We start from the raw sequence: 14,000 nt of genomic DNA, 5'->3' as shown, positions 1-14,000 counted from the left end.
GAGATTTAGACGGACACAGATTGGGAAGGAAATTACACATGTCTTCCTGAGAGAATAATTGGAATAACTGTTGGGTTTTGAGCATTCTAACACTCCTAAGGTGTACATACAACCCTAGAAACCTTGGATCTATGTTTGACTAAGATACATGCAAAATTGGTTTTTCCAAGGTTCATAATCCTATCTAGCATACATGGGGAACTTTAAACATAAAAGTAAGCTAGAAAACATACCTTGTAGTAGTTTGGATTCCTTGCAAACCTTGAGAGCCTAGCACCCCAAGTGTGATGCCTCAAATGTCTCACACAACACCAAATGCACTTGGAATAAACTTTGAGAGAAATGTCACACTACTTGAAATCGGCTAGCCCTCTTCTTTCTTGCTTAACTCCGATTTTGGTGAACATAAGGATCCTTATATAGTGTGTTACAATTAGGGTTACACCATGTAAACTCTAATTGTCATGACCTTTCATTTTCCATGACCCATGGGTTTTATAACCACCATGGAGCATCCATGGAGCATCCTATGGGTTTTAGCCCAACTTGATAATCCATGGAGCATTAGTCCACTATACAAGTATGAGTGATTTACACAATCAACCCATATATTTAATTAGTCTTCTTTTGATCACTTAATTAATTCCAAATTAATTCTTGATCAATACTAATTAAATAATACTATTAATATATTAGAACTTATAATATATTAATAAACCTTAAGTGTTATTTCTCTCATTTTAGTCTATCCAGATGCATGATGCCATGCAACCCAAATGGACCATGCCAACCGGGTCAAGTACATCCCAGAAATAGTTATGAACTTAGACACCTAATCCAACAGTCTCCCACTTGGATAAGTCTAATAACTATATCTGCAAGAATAACTTCATGAACCGATCAGCAATCGTAGCTCTTTCAAGGTCTCGCGAAACTGAGATGATGATGATACACCATTTTAGATAAGTGATCATATAATAATCTGTTCTAGATATCAGCCGGACAAATACATGGAACAATGTCTTACTTATTATCCAGCAGTTTGTTTCTCGGTTTCCGATTTGTTTGACATAGAACTTATTTGAACACATCAACTTAGTTCTGACCGGGCCCGGTACATGGGTCAACACAAAATCATCGTGGGACCCAAATATCGCTTCTAATCCAAGAAGGAACAGATAAACTTCGACTCATATGCTTGTTCTACTACTTGTTGAATCATACACAAAGGCACGTTTTATAACATCGAGTTACCAATGCGGTTTTGTACGATCAATGTATAACCAATTCATAGGCAACAAGTCATATCTCTAGGTTTGAAGACTTATATGATATTACCATCTCACGATCACTCGAGATAAATTCCATGAAGTGATACCAGTGAGCGTGAGCACTCATGAGTGTTGTAGCACCACTTTGTCCAACATCTTAGACCTCTACAAGCCAACCCATGACAGTCTTGATTCACATCTACTTCCAACATATGACCGACTGTGGATGGTTTGAATAACTTAGTCATTCAAGAAGAGCGACTTAGTTATTCTGGAAGTCAAAACATGCAAAGTGAAACACAAGAATAATCGAATCAACTATGGTCTCAGAACTTATGAATATAAATAAAAACACCTTTTATTTATCACCATATTGATTACACATTATTCATTGTATACTGTTTCAAACTATCAACTTTATACTTGAATTAAAACAATAGTTGTCCCATGCTCCGAGCATGTACACTATAGCAACAAAGGCCTATTCTTCACTGATTCCCCTATCCATGTTCCAAATGACGACCTCTCATGTGATGCTTTTGTTAGAAATGGTGAAGGTTTTTTACATCATGATATTGGTGAAAAAGTTGACAGTTGTGCTCGTGATAATGGGGAAGTAGCAGGTCCTATTCACGTGCTTGGTGAAGAAAGGGCCCCTGAAAATCCTTCTACAGATTCTTTTATTACTCCCCATGAAGCGGTCGAATCAGAAGTTAAAAGAAAAGGAATGGTGGAGGAAGTAAGTCCAGTCCTCGTATTTGGTGAAGGAACGGTCCCTGAGAATGAAGTTGAAGGCTCATTTACCATTCCCCATGCAATTTTCGAACCAGGAGTTAATCTCCATCTCAACGATGAAGCCTATGAGGATTTCGCCAAAATAGATGGAATGGTTGAGGACTGTTCAGATTCTGATGCGATGGTGCTCGTTCACGATTTTCCTTCTGCCGGAGTTATTTCTCCGGTCGTGACTTCCCCAGCTCCATCTTCTGGGTCTGCATCCGTTCTCCCGTCGTCATTTCCCCCCTTGTCATCGAAATTTTTTGACGACTCGGAAAACCCCCCAGACGCGCCTCCTCCTTGCATCGGTGATGGTTTTCTGCCTCCTTTCGGTCGCCGTTCAAATCAACCGTCAGTGGTTCATCCTATTTCTGGAAAAGATTCCCCTGCAAAAGTTTATTTGGTCCCTGCGTCGACTTCATCTCTCTTTGGGAAGGAAGTTCAAGCGAATTTGGAAAGTCAACCTAATATGGACACAGTGGCCGATTCCCAAGATTGTTTGTTAGCCAATTTAAATATGGCACCGTCTTCTGCACGTGAAGGATCCCCCATGCGCATTAATGACTCTCCAAAATTAGGAGACATAGCATTTAATGCCCCTGAATCTTCTCCTTTGGCTGTCACGCGCTTCTTGACCCCTTCAAGCTCTATCCTGCCGCCCAAAATAATTAATGATCCACATCTTCTCTCTTTTGGGCCCAATAGCCCTCGTGTAGCCCAACATCCTTTATCATTCACACAAATTTTATCGCACGGGTCCAGCCCATCTCCTGATGGTCCTTCTTCCATCCATCTTGTGTCCAATACTGTTGAACCACTTCGCATGGCTGATCCAAATGGTTTATCCGAAGTTTTCATGCCAGCAAGTGCCTTTGTTTCGAGAAAGGCCAATACCCTTCTCGTAGTGTATAGTGGGGAATCCAGTTGAAGCTATACCGTAGTGGAGGTAGAGTTTAGTAGGCCTAGTTCCCTCCTCCCCCATTTCATAACAAGTATAGCCAGCTCCATTGCAAGCCCGAACTTGTGTACCCGGAAATCAGTCCAATAATAAGCTACTCATGAGGTACCCTCTGTTACCCCTTTAAAACTTGATTTCTTGAACAACCTTGAAACTTTGGACGATGATGTCTTAATTATTCCACCGAAAATCTTCTCTAAGGGAAGCATTCCATTCGAACGTACTTTATATGGCTATTTTGTTTGTAAAAGACTTGCCTTTCTGCTTGTTAAAGATCGCCTTAACGAATCATGGAAGGAACATGGATTATGTGATATTTTTATTAATAACGACGACATGTTCTTTTTCAAATTTGATAACGATAAGGGTATGAATTTCATCCTTCAAAAGGGAACTTGGAAAATTAACGGTATCCCCCTCTTCCTAAGAAAATGGGACCCGGATGTCTTCATAGAAAAACCAACTCATGATCGGGTTCCCGTTTGGGTTAATATCTTTGGCATCCCCCTCCAACTTTTTAATAAGGATGGTCTTAGCCTCATTGCTGGCAAACTTGGAAAATCTTTGGAGGTTGATTCTTATACTACTACAATGTGTGAGAGGGCTACGGGTAGAGCGGTTTTTGCCCGTGTCCTCATTGAGATGTCGGCTAAAGACCCTTGGGCGAAAGAAATAAAAATTAAAGCGACCACGGCTAAAGGTGTTACTTCTGCAAAGCTTAGTGTGGAGTATTCTTGGAACCCTAAGAGATGCGATCATTGCAAAAATTTTGGTCATGACCATGCCACATGCCCCATCCACACGATTAGTACTCCCGACCCAATGCCGACTATGCCTACCCCAAAAGAAGTTGACAATGAAGAATATCAAACGGTCAAGAGGAAATCTAGAACATTTCCAATTCCAAAAAAGAAGATCCTTATCGACAACCATAAAGGAAAAGGTCCTGTTATAAAGGTCTCTCAAGTCTATAAACCAGTTAACCGTACAGAGCTAAAGAAAAAAGTTACCACAAACATGTTTGATGCTCTTTCCCACCAAAGAGTGGATGATATTGATGATGATTCTCGTGTCCCTCCTGTTATACATTCGAGTGCTACCCACCCAGCTTCTGACGCACTGCCGAGCTCTTCTCATGGTGGTTGTACCTCTTCTCCAATTGATCAGGGATGACGATTTTAGTTTTTTTAGTTTGTCTCTAGTTGTTTGTTTGTTTTGTCTTTGCTTTGGGGCATGTCCCTTAGCTTGTCTTGTCTTTTTTTATTTTTCTTGGGTGTTTGCCCTTTTCTTTTGTAACTCTTCCTATACTTAATATATTTTGCCAAGGGGATTCCCTTCCCCCCCCCCCATGTTTTCTAAACACTAGTCATGCCATACACCAAGTATGCACACTATGTTTGTCTAAACATTAGTCATGTCATACACCAATTATGCACACTAAGTTTGTCTATGATCTTTACTTTGTGAAATAGATCGACTGAACATTAATTCCAATGATACTCATTTCACAATCCCAAATCCTTACCGCAAATGCACGAATCCCAGATTCCTGCCATTTACTTAAATCTGTTAGTAACTAAACTTATATGCATTGGTCCTCTTGTAATGATTATGCACAAAGTCACAAAGACTTGTCAACAGACATTACAGAGTACTCCAATAGAGACCAACTCCATGGAAACGAAGTCTCATATTCAAAGTTCATTGCTTTGAACATTCTTCTTGCATTAAGTTTCCTAATCTTAAACAGATTCAATGAATAACTTCCACCTATGGAAATATTTCCATATTCTCATTTTGACTATCACTTCTGCATAAGAGTTGCCCCTTTTCAGAATATGTCAATACGGTCCTTCCAAAATTAACACTATACTTCCAACTGTCCATGAGCAACCAATATTTGGTAAACCTTAGATTGTCCTCGACAATTGCTTAATCAAATTAGTCATATCCAGTTCTACTACTTTCCCCTCTTAATGCTCTAGGCATTTTGAAAAAAATTTAGGACAGATGAATATTATAGCACATGCAATCGATCCTATATCCGAAGCATATGGGACACGATTCATAAAGACATGATTCTAGACCAGTCTTTTGCTATAATATTTCTATTTCTATTTGCCAAGTTCTCATAATTCAGATTATGAAGAGGGATGTCGTAATCATAATCGAATTTTAGAACGCAAATAATGAACCCATATATAGAATTTCCTTATGTTAAGCCATTCCAACATGAAATTCATATGTATATCCTTGACTAAATATGATTAAAACCTCAATCTAAGCTTTTAGAATTGAAGTGAAGTATAATTTCCTCTCCCTTAATTATAGCAAAACAACTTTTTCCCAATTGAAACCTTTTTGTTTTCTATAATTAACATTGTTAACTTGCAACACTTATCATAATTATCATGCTCCCACTTGCATGATGATTATTAGCATAATACTTATGCTCCTACTAGCTTTAACATGTACTCAGAAATCAGCTGGACTTCTAGAGATCAATACTTTATTGACCTTCTTACCAAAGTTCAGATTTCTGATACGAGATTGCTTTGACAAGACTTTATCAAAATCATACACCTTTTCTTAGATAGCTCACATGTGTGTCTAAACAATTTCAGAACTATGAAAAGGGATGCCGTAATCATAGTCTCAATTGTTTAGACCTTTGCCATTTCTCACAAGTCCATGTTAGTGTGCCGGTTAACCACATACGCTCCACTAACAACTTTGAGAATGCAAATATCACAACTGTTATCTACTTAAAATCTACTTAGTGAAAGTGTTTCCTTACCATCATTTTCATGAATCAGAGAGAAACCTTATGACACTTAGATTTTATGGTGTATGTGTTCTTATCCATGTGAATTTGTCAAAACCATAATCACAAGACAAGGATAATGACAAATCCAAACTCATATGGACTGAACTCAATCTTAATTTCTTGCCGCCTGGCAGCACAAGGGCCTGCCATTGCTTCCAAGTTGTTATGCAACCAATTGAGAACTCTCAGAACTCATATGCAAAGCCAACTTTAACTGGAATGGGCACATAAATAGAAATATGTCAACACGATAGGTTATAAACCTCACGTCGTGTGCTAGTGTCAAACTACAGGTTATTGTTCTTGATTAGATCTTGAAATTCTTTCGGGATCTTTAAGACTCCCACTGTCCTCTTGACATATAAGACTATCTTGCCAAATATTCAAGAGGTAGTGCGGATTCTTTATCAAGACAAACACTTCACACAATTGGCCTAAGTTGGTATTTGTTTTATCCAAAACATCACAATTTACCAATTTCAAATATACAAGAGTAGAAAACATTTTACTCTTACATTTGACAAGTGTTATAAACCTTCTTTAAGATGTGTCACTCAAGTTACAATCTTGGAGTATGAATCTAAGAATTGTTTTGGAACGAAGTATGGCTCATCTTCTTGATTTAACTATTTCAGCAATTCTTGATTCCTCTTCTTAGCCATATGAATGCACTAAGATGTCCTTAGAGGACCAATTGTGACATGGTTTCCTAATCATTAAGATGATCACAAAACATGATACTAAAGTACTCTCCCATCTTTTCAGATTTGAGAAACTTTTATCGTTCTGCCTAAATTGATTCTTCTCATTTGTCCTGCAAAACATTGAAAAATTTTTCAATGTTTCAGAATTATACTTAAACTGGTAAGTATAACCATATTTACTAAACCTTAGTAAATCATGATGAATAGTCTTATCAATCTCTTGTGGTGCACTTGACCAGTGCACAAGAATGTGTACTCGATCCCTTAGTTCCTCACTTGACTCACATATACATGTGAACAAGGAATTAGTCTTAATTTTCCAAAGCTGAAAGTTCTCATTCATCATATTATACAACTTGCATGATTCCAAGTTTCGATCCAATTGAAACTTGGTTGATGAGAATATTTCCTTACTTGGTAAGTTTAGACACTACCACAAATAAAAGAATCAAATTCAAATTTCCATTGTTGCTAGAAACATATAAACATCAATTTTCCATAAAAGCCATTGCAATAAGATATAAACTAAAATAAAATCAAAATTTTATTTATTTATAAAAATACGGAATTTTTTTTCCTTACAATGCAACTTTAAATGAAAACTATGATATTACATATTTCCTATGAATCTATTATAACTCTCTAAGTAGTAGCTCAAGAATCCGATCTTCGAACCATACGATCGAGATCCATCTTCGCGATCAGATTCAGCATACACTTTCTTTAAGTTTCCTTCCCTTTGCTTGATCCTGCCAAACACCAAAATGTAATCGAGTCACATTTTGTATTAAGAATCATCAATAAGGAACTTAACAAAGTTAGATAGTGGACTTACCTGAAGCAGAGTCAAATCCTTTTGATTTTTTTTTCTTCTCTCTTAGATCTTTCAGGTAGTTAGGGCAGTTTCGCAACCAATGCCCCTTCTCTTGACAATGAAAACATATAGACTCTTTGGGAATAGTACACGGGACTATCACAGACTTGGCTTTTCCCTTTACCTTTTGGTCAACCGGGTTGACCAAGGCCAATCCCTTTCCATTGGGAAGAGAAAGCTTTTTTGGACTTCCAATGTTACCATTGTCAATGTCCATGGAATTTTGAGAAATAGACCTTCCACCCATATTTGTTTGACCATTGCGCCACATCATTTCTGACTCAGCAGCAACAAGCAAATAAGATAGATCTATTAGGGTCATGTCGTGATCTGTCACATAGTAGTTCTTAATGAAATCACTGTAAGACTCAGGAAGTGACTGAAGAACCCAGTCAATAGCCAACTTCCTTGGTACAATGACACCCAACATTCTCAACCTGTCAAAGTGTGACTTCATTCCTAAGACATGAGAACACACAGGTCTTCCATCTTTATGTTTCATTGCTAGTAGGGCTTGAGTGACCTTGAATTTTTCAAGTCTTCGAGCTTGTATGTCAGGGAGAATAAATGGAGGAGGTGGAGGTAGAGAAATATGATTTCCATGAGATCTGGGAAGATCACAGTTGTCTAAACCAGACATCTGCAATGGGAGATATTCAAGTTAGTTGATTTTAAGTCCTTAATATAACACCCAATATGAAATATTAAGGCTAGGACCCAACACAATATTTTATAACTTGGAAGAGGGATGTCGTAATCCAAGCTATAAAATATTTGAAGGTAGGTGAATGACGATTCACCAATTTCCATCATGAAAAACGAAATAAATTATTAAGTTTTAATTGGATTTGAAACTCCTAGATCTTTTGAGATTCATTGAACTTTCAATGGCATGTTTCAATCTCGAGTGTGCCCTTCAGGTTTTGTGACTGGGATGCCGAGGATCACAAAACAAGGTGTGAAGTAAACATGCAAATTACTTGGTACCCTTAATGTATTACCCCTCAATCGATGTGCCGGTTAACCACACACGCTCCATCGATACTATGATAAAGATTAAGTTACCCTTTGCCTACCTTGTTAAGCCCAACTAGTGTGCCGGTTAACCACACGCGCTCCACTAACCGACTTAAGCAACGTGCAAAGTGTAATTTCATGGGTTAGCAGCTTATTCACTTTTTCCTAAAGTAACTAAGATTGGGAATTATAAAACATTTAGTTACTTTATATTCATCATTAATACTTTTAATGATGGGAGAATTCTAGTCCTTGTCCTACCCGTCCGGCTAACGACCCTCCACCGATCAAGGAAGCGGTGGGTGAGAGTGGACACCCATTAAGCTGCCATTTTATAGGCAGCAACCTTATACCCTCCTTATAGACCGGCTTCGTGAATGAGGCCTACTAACGGTAAGACTGACTTGCTCTTATATATATATATATATATATATATATATATATATATATATATATATATATATATATATATTATTAACTTATAATATTATAAAGTATAAGGGTTGAATTTTAACTTTTAAAATCCTAGGGATTGGAACTATTATTGAGTATGACTTCAAAACCTAACTGGCAATCGTAGCTCTTAAAGCCGCTGTCGAACTCTGACCTTGTCAATGACTTGTCCATTAGATAAGGGATCATATATTCCTCCATTCTAGATATCATATGGACTGAGACATGGATTATAATCATTCTCTCTGTCCATTTGTTGTTTCCTGATTTTCGATTTATGATGACTGACTGATTGAACAAATCAAATCAGTCCTGGCTTGGCCAAGCACTCACATGTGTCATCGCTAAATCATCGAGGGGCCCACAGATATCGCTTTTATCCCGAAGGTAAAAGGAATGGATAAACTTCGACTGATATGGCTTGTTCTACTACTTGTTGAATCATACACAAAGGCACGTTTTATAACATCGAGTTACCAAATGCGTTTTCGTGCAATCAATGTATAACCAACTCATAGTAACAACTCATATCTCTAGGTTTGAAGAATATAAGATATTATCGTCTCATGATCACTCGTGATAAAATCCATGAAGTGATTCAAATGAGCGCGGGTTGAATCCAATACTCAGAACTTATGAGCACTCATGAGTGTTGTAGCACCACTTTGTCCACCAACTTGGACCTCTACAAACCAACCCATGACAGTCTTGATTCATATCTACTTCCAACATATGACCGACTGTGGATGGTTTGAATAACTTAATCATTCAGGAAGAGCGACTTAGTTATACTTGAATTAAAAACACTAGTTGTCCCATGCTCCAAGCATGTACACTATGTTTTTCTTAAACAATAGCTTTGCCATACACCAAGTATGCACTCTATGTTTGTCTATGATCCTTACTTTGTGAAATAAACCAATTGAACATAATTTCAATGATTCTAATTTCACACTCCCAAATCCTTATCGAAAAATGTGAGAATTTCAAATTCCTATCATTTATCGAAATCTGTTTAGATTTTAAACTTATATGCACTGACCCTCCTGTAATGAATATGTACAAAGTCACAAAGACTTGTCAACAGTCATTATAAGGTATTCCAAGGGAGATCAACTCCATGGAAACTAAGTCTCATATTCAAAGTACATTGCTTTGGACATGCTTCTTGCATTAAGTTTTCTAATCTTACACAGATAACTTCCACCTATGGAGACAACTCCATATTCTCATTTTGACTGCCACTTCTGAATAAGATATGCCTCTTTTCAGAATATGTCAATATGGTCCTTCCAAAATTAGCACTATACTTCCAACTGTCCCTGAGCAACCAATCTTTGGTAAACCTCATATTGTCCTCGACAATTGCTTAATCATTTTAGTCATATCCAATTCTAGACCTTTTCCCTTCTTAATGCCTCTGGGCATTTGGAAAAATTTAGAAATGACAAATATTATAGCACATGCAATCGATCATGTACCCAAAGCAAATGGTACATGATTCATGATGTCTCACATAAAGACATGATTCTATACCAGTCTTTTGCTACAATATTTTTATTTGCCATGTTTTCAAAATTTGACTATGAAGAGGGATGTCGTAATCATAATCGAATTTTGAGAACGCAATATATAGAATTTCCTTAAGTTGAACCAATCCAACATGAAATTCATATATATATATTCTTGACTAAAGATGATTAAGGTCTCAATCTAAGCCTTTAGAACTGAAATGAAGTATATCCTCTCCCTTAATTATAGCAAAACAACTTTTTCAATCCCTGCAGCCTCACGAATTGAAACTTTTGTTTTCTATAATTAACATTGCTAACTTGCAACACTAACAATAATTATCATGCTCCCACTAACATGATGATTATTAGCATAACACTTATGCTCCCACTAGCTTTGACATGTACTCACAAATCAGTTGAACTTCTAGAAATCAATACTTTATTGACTTTCTTACCAAAGTTCAGATTTCTGATACGACATTGCTTTGATAAGACTTTATCAAAATCATACACCTTATCTTAGATAGATCACATGTGTATCTAAACAATTTCAGAACTATGAAAAGGGATGCCATAATCATAGTCTCAATTGTTTAGACCTTTTGCCATTTCTCATAAGTCAATGTTAGTGTGCCGGTTAACCATGCACGCTCCACTAACGACTTTGAGAACTGCAAATATCACAATTGCTATCTACTTAAAATATACTTAGTGAAAGAATTTCCTCACCATAATTTTCATGAATCGGAGAGAAACCTTATGACACTTAGATTTTATGGTGTATGTGTTCTTATCCATGTGAATTTGTCAAACCATAATCACAAGACTAGGTTAGTGACAAATCCTAACTCATATGGATTGAACTTGTGCAATCTTAACCTCTTGCCACCTGGCAGCACAAGGGCCTGCCATTGCTTCCAAGTAGTTATGCAAACAATTGAGAACATGTAGAACTCAAATATATATAGCCAACTTAACTGGAATGGGCATAGAAATGTCAACACGATAGGTTATAAACCTGTAGTTGTGTGCTAGTGATGAAATACAGGTTTTATTCTTAATTACTTCTTGAAACCCTTTCAGGATCTTTTAGACTCCCACTGTCTCCTTGACCTATAAGACTTTCTTGCCAAATATTCAAGAGATAGTGTGGATTCTAATCAAGACAAACACTTAACACAATTGGCCTAAGTTGGTCTCTGTTTTATCCAAAACATCACAACTTACCAAATTCAAATGTACAAGAGTAGAAAACCTTTTACTCTTAAATTTCACTACTGTTAATAAACCTTCTTTAAGATGTGTCACTCAAGTTACATTTGTGGTGGGCTTGATCAGTGCACAAGAATGTGTACTCGATCCCTTAGTCCTTTACTTGACTCACACATCCATGTGAACAAGTAATTAGTCTTAATTTTCCAATGCTTGAAAGTTCTCATTCACCATACTATACAACTTGCATGATTCCAAGTTTCTATCCAACTGAAACTTGGGTGATGAGAATCTTTCCTTATTTGGAAAATTTAGACACTACCACAAATGAAAGAATCAAATTCATATTTCCACTCTTGCTATTAATGGAATCATATAAGCAACAATTTGTTTCCTTTTCACAAATGCCATTGTAAGGATATTTTAAAATAAATAAAATCAATTTTTTTTCCTTTTATTTTTAAAAACTTTGCAGAAAAACTATCCTTACAGTGCAAAAGCACATGGAAAACTTTGTTGTTATCTATTCCTAAGCAATATATCATAACTCCTAAGCAACAACTCAAAATTTTGATCACATAACCATGCGATCGAGATCCATCTTCGCGATCAGAATCAGCATATACTTCCTTTAAGTTTCTTCACTTTTCTTTGATTCTTAAAACATCAACATGTGACCCAGTCACATCATGTAACAAGAATCTCAGAATAGAAACTTAACAGAGTTAGATAGTGGACTCTACCTGATGTAGAGTCAAACTTATTGACTTTAACATCCTTAGGTAAATTTGGCAGCTTTGCAATCAACGCCCCTTCCTTTGGCAAAATAAACATATGGACCCTTTGGTAATGGGACTATCTTAGACTTAGCCTTTCTCTTTACCATTTGGTCAACCGGGTTGACTATGGCCAATCCCTTTCCATTGGGAAGAGAATGCTTTTTCTGGATTTCCAGTGTCACCATTGTCACTGTCCATAAAGTTTTTGGGAAGTTGATCTTCTAATCAAATTTGCTTTACTATCGTTCCAAATCATTGCTGATTCAGCAGCGCCAAGCAAATAGATATGATCATTAAGGTTCATGTCATAATCTGTTTCATATTAGTCCCAAAGGAACTCACTATGTGACTTAGAAAGTGATTGAACATCCAACTTTCTCAAGACTTTGACACCCAACTCTCCCGGCTTGTCAATATGTGACTTCATCTCTAAGAGTGATCACACATAGACCTTGCTTGCCATTAGGGCTTGAGTGACCTTGAACTTGTGGGTTAGGGAGAATAATTGGAGGAGGTGGAGGAAGAGAAGTATGACTTCCATGAGCCAAACTCGGGAAGTCATATTCATTAGGAAAGCTTGGTTTGGGAAGATCATTGTTGTCTAAACCAGACATCAACAATGGGAGAAATTCACGTAAAGTTGATTTAAGTCCTTAATATAACACCCAATATGATATATTAAGGCTAGGACCCAACAAACTATTTTATAACTTGGAAGAGGGATGCCGTAATCCAAGCTATAAAATATTTGAAGGTAGGTGAATGACGATTCATCAATTTCCACCAACATAAACGAAATGTATTATTAGGTTTTAATTGGTTTTGAAACTCCTAGATTCTTTTGAGATTCATTGAACTTTTCAATGGCACGTTTCAATCTCGAGTGTGCCCTTCAGGTTTTGTGACTGGGATGCCGAGGATCACAAAACAAGGTGTGAAGTAACCATGCAAATATACTTGGTACCCTTAATATTTACCCCTCAATCGATGTGCCGGTTAACCACACACGCTCCAATGATACTATGATAAACATTAAGTTACCCTTTGCCTACCTTGTTAAGTCCAGGTTAGTGTGCCGGTTAACCACACACGCTCCACTAACAGCTTAAACAAAGTGCAAAGTGTAATTTCATGGATTAGCACCTTATTCACATTTTCCTAAGTAACTAAGATTGGGAATTTATAAGTGTTTAGTTACTTAGTATTTATCATTATACTTATAATGAAGGGAGAATTATAGTCCTTGTCCTACCTGTTCGGCTAACGACCCTCCACCGGTCAAGGAAGCGGTGAGTGAGAGTGGACACCCATTAAACTGTCATTTTATAGGCAGTAACCTTATACCCCCCTTATAGACCGGCTTCGTGAATGAGGCCTACTAATGGTAAGACGACTTGCTCTTATACATATAATATATTAAACTTTTAATATTATAATAGTATAAGGGTGTATTTTAGACATTTAAAATACTTGGTGGTTTAATCTATTAATTAAACTAGACTTTTAATTTAATTAAACTCAAACCATATATTTATGGATTAATAATACTCTTTTAATTAAACGCTTTAATTAACTATTAATAAAGTCCATAAGAGTTAATTTGAACTATTCAAC

This window comes from Lactuca virosa, chromosome 1, assembly GCF_052849685.1.
Source record: "Lactuca virosa cultivar CGN04683 chromosome 1, Lactuca_virosa_CGN04683_v6, whole genome shotgun sequence".
In the NCBI taxonomy this organism is placed as follows: Eukaryota; Viridiplantae; Streptophyta; class Magnoliopsida; order Asterales; family Asteraceae; genus Lactuca; species Lactuca virosa.
The sequence above is the reverse complement of the archived record's forward strand: the minus strand, read 5'-3'. Positions refer to the sequence as shown.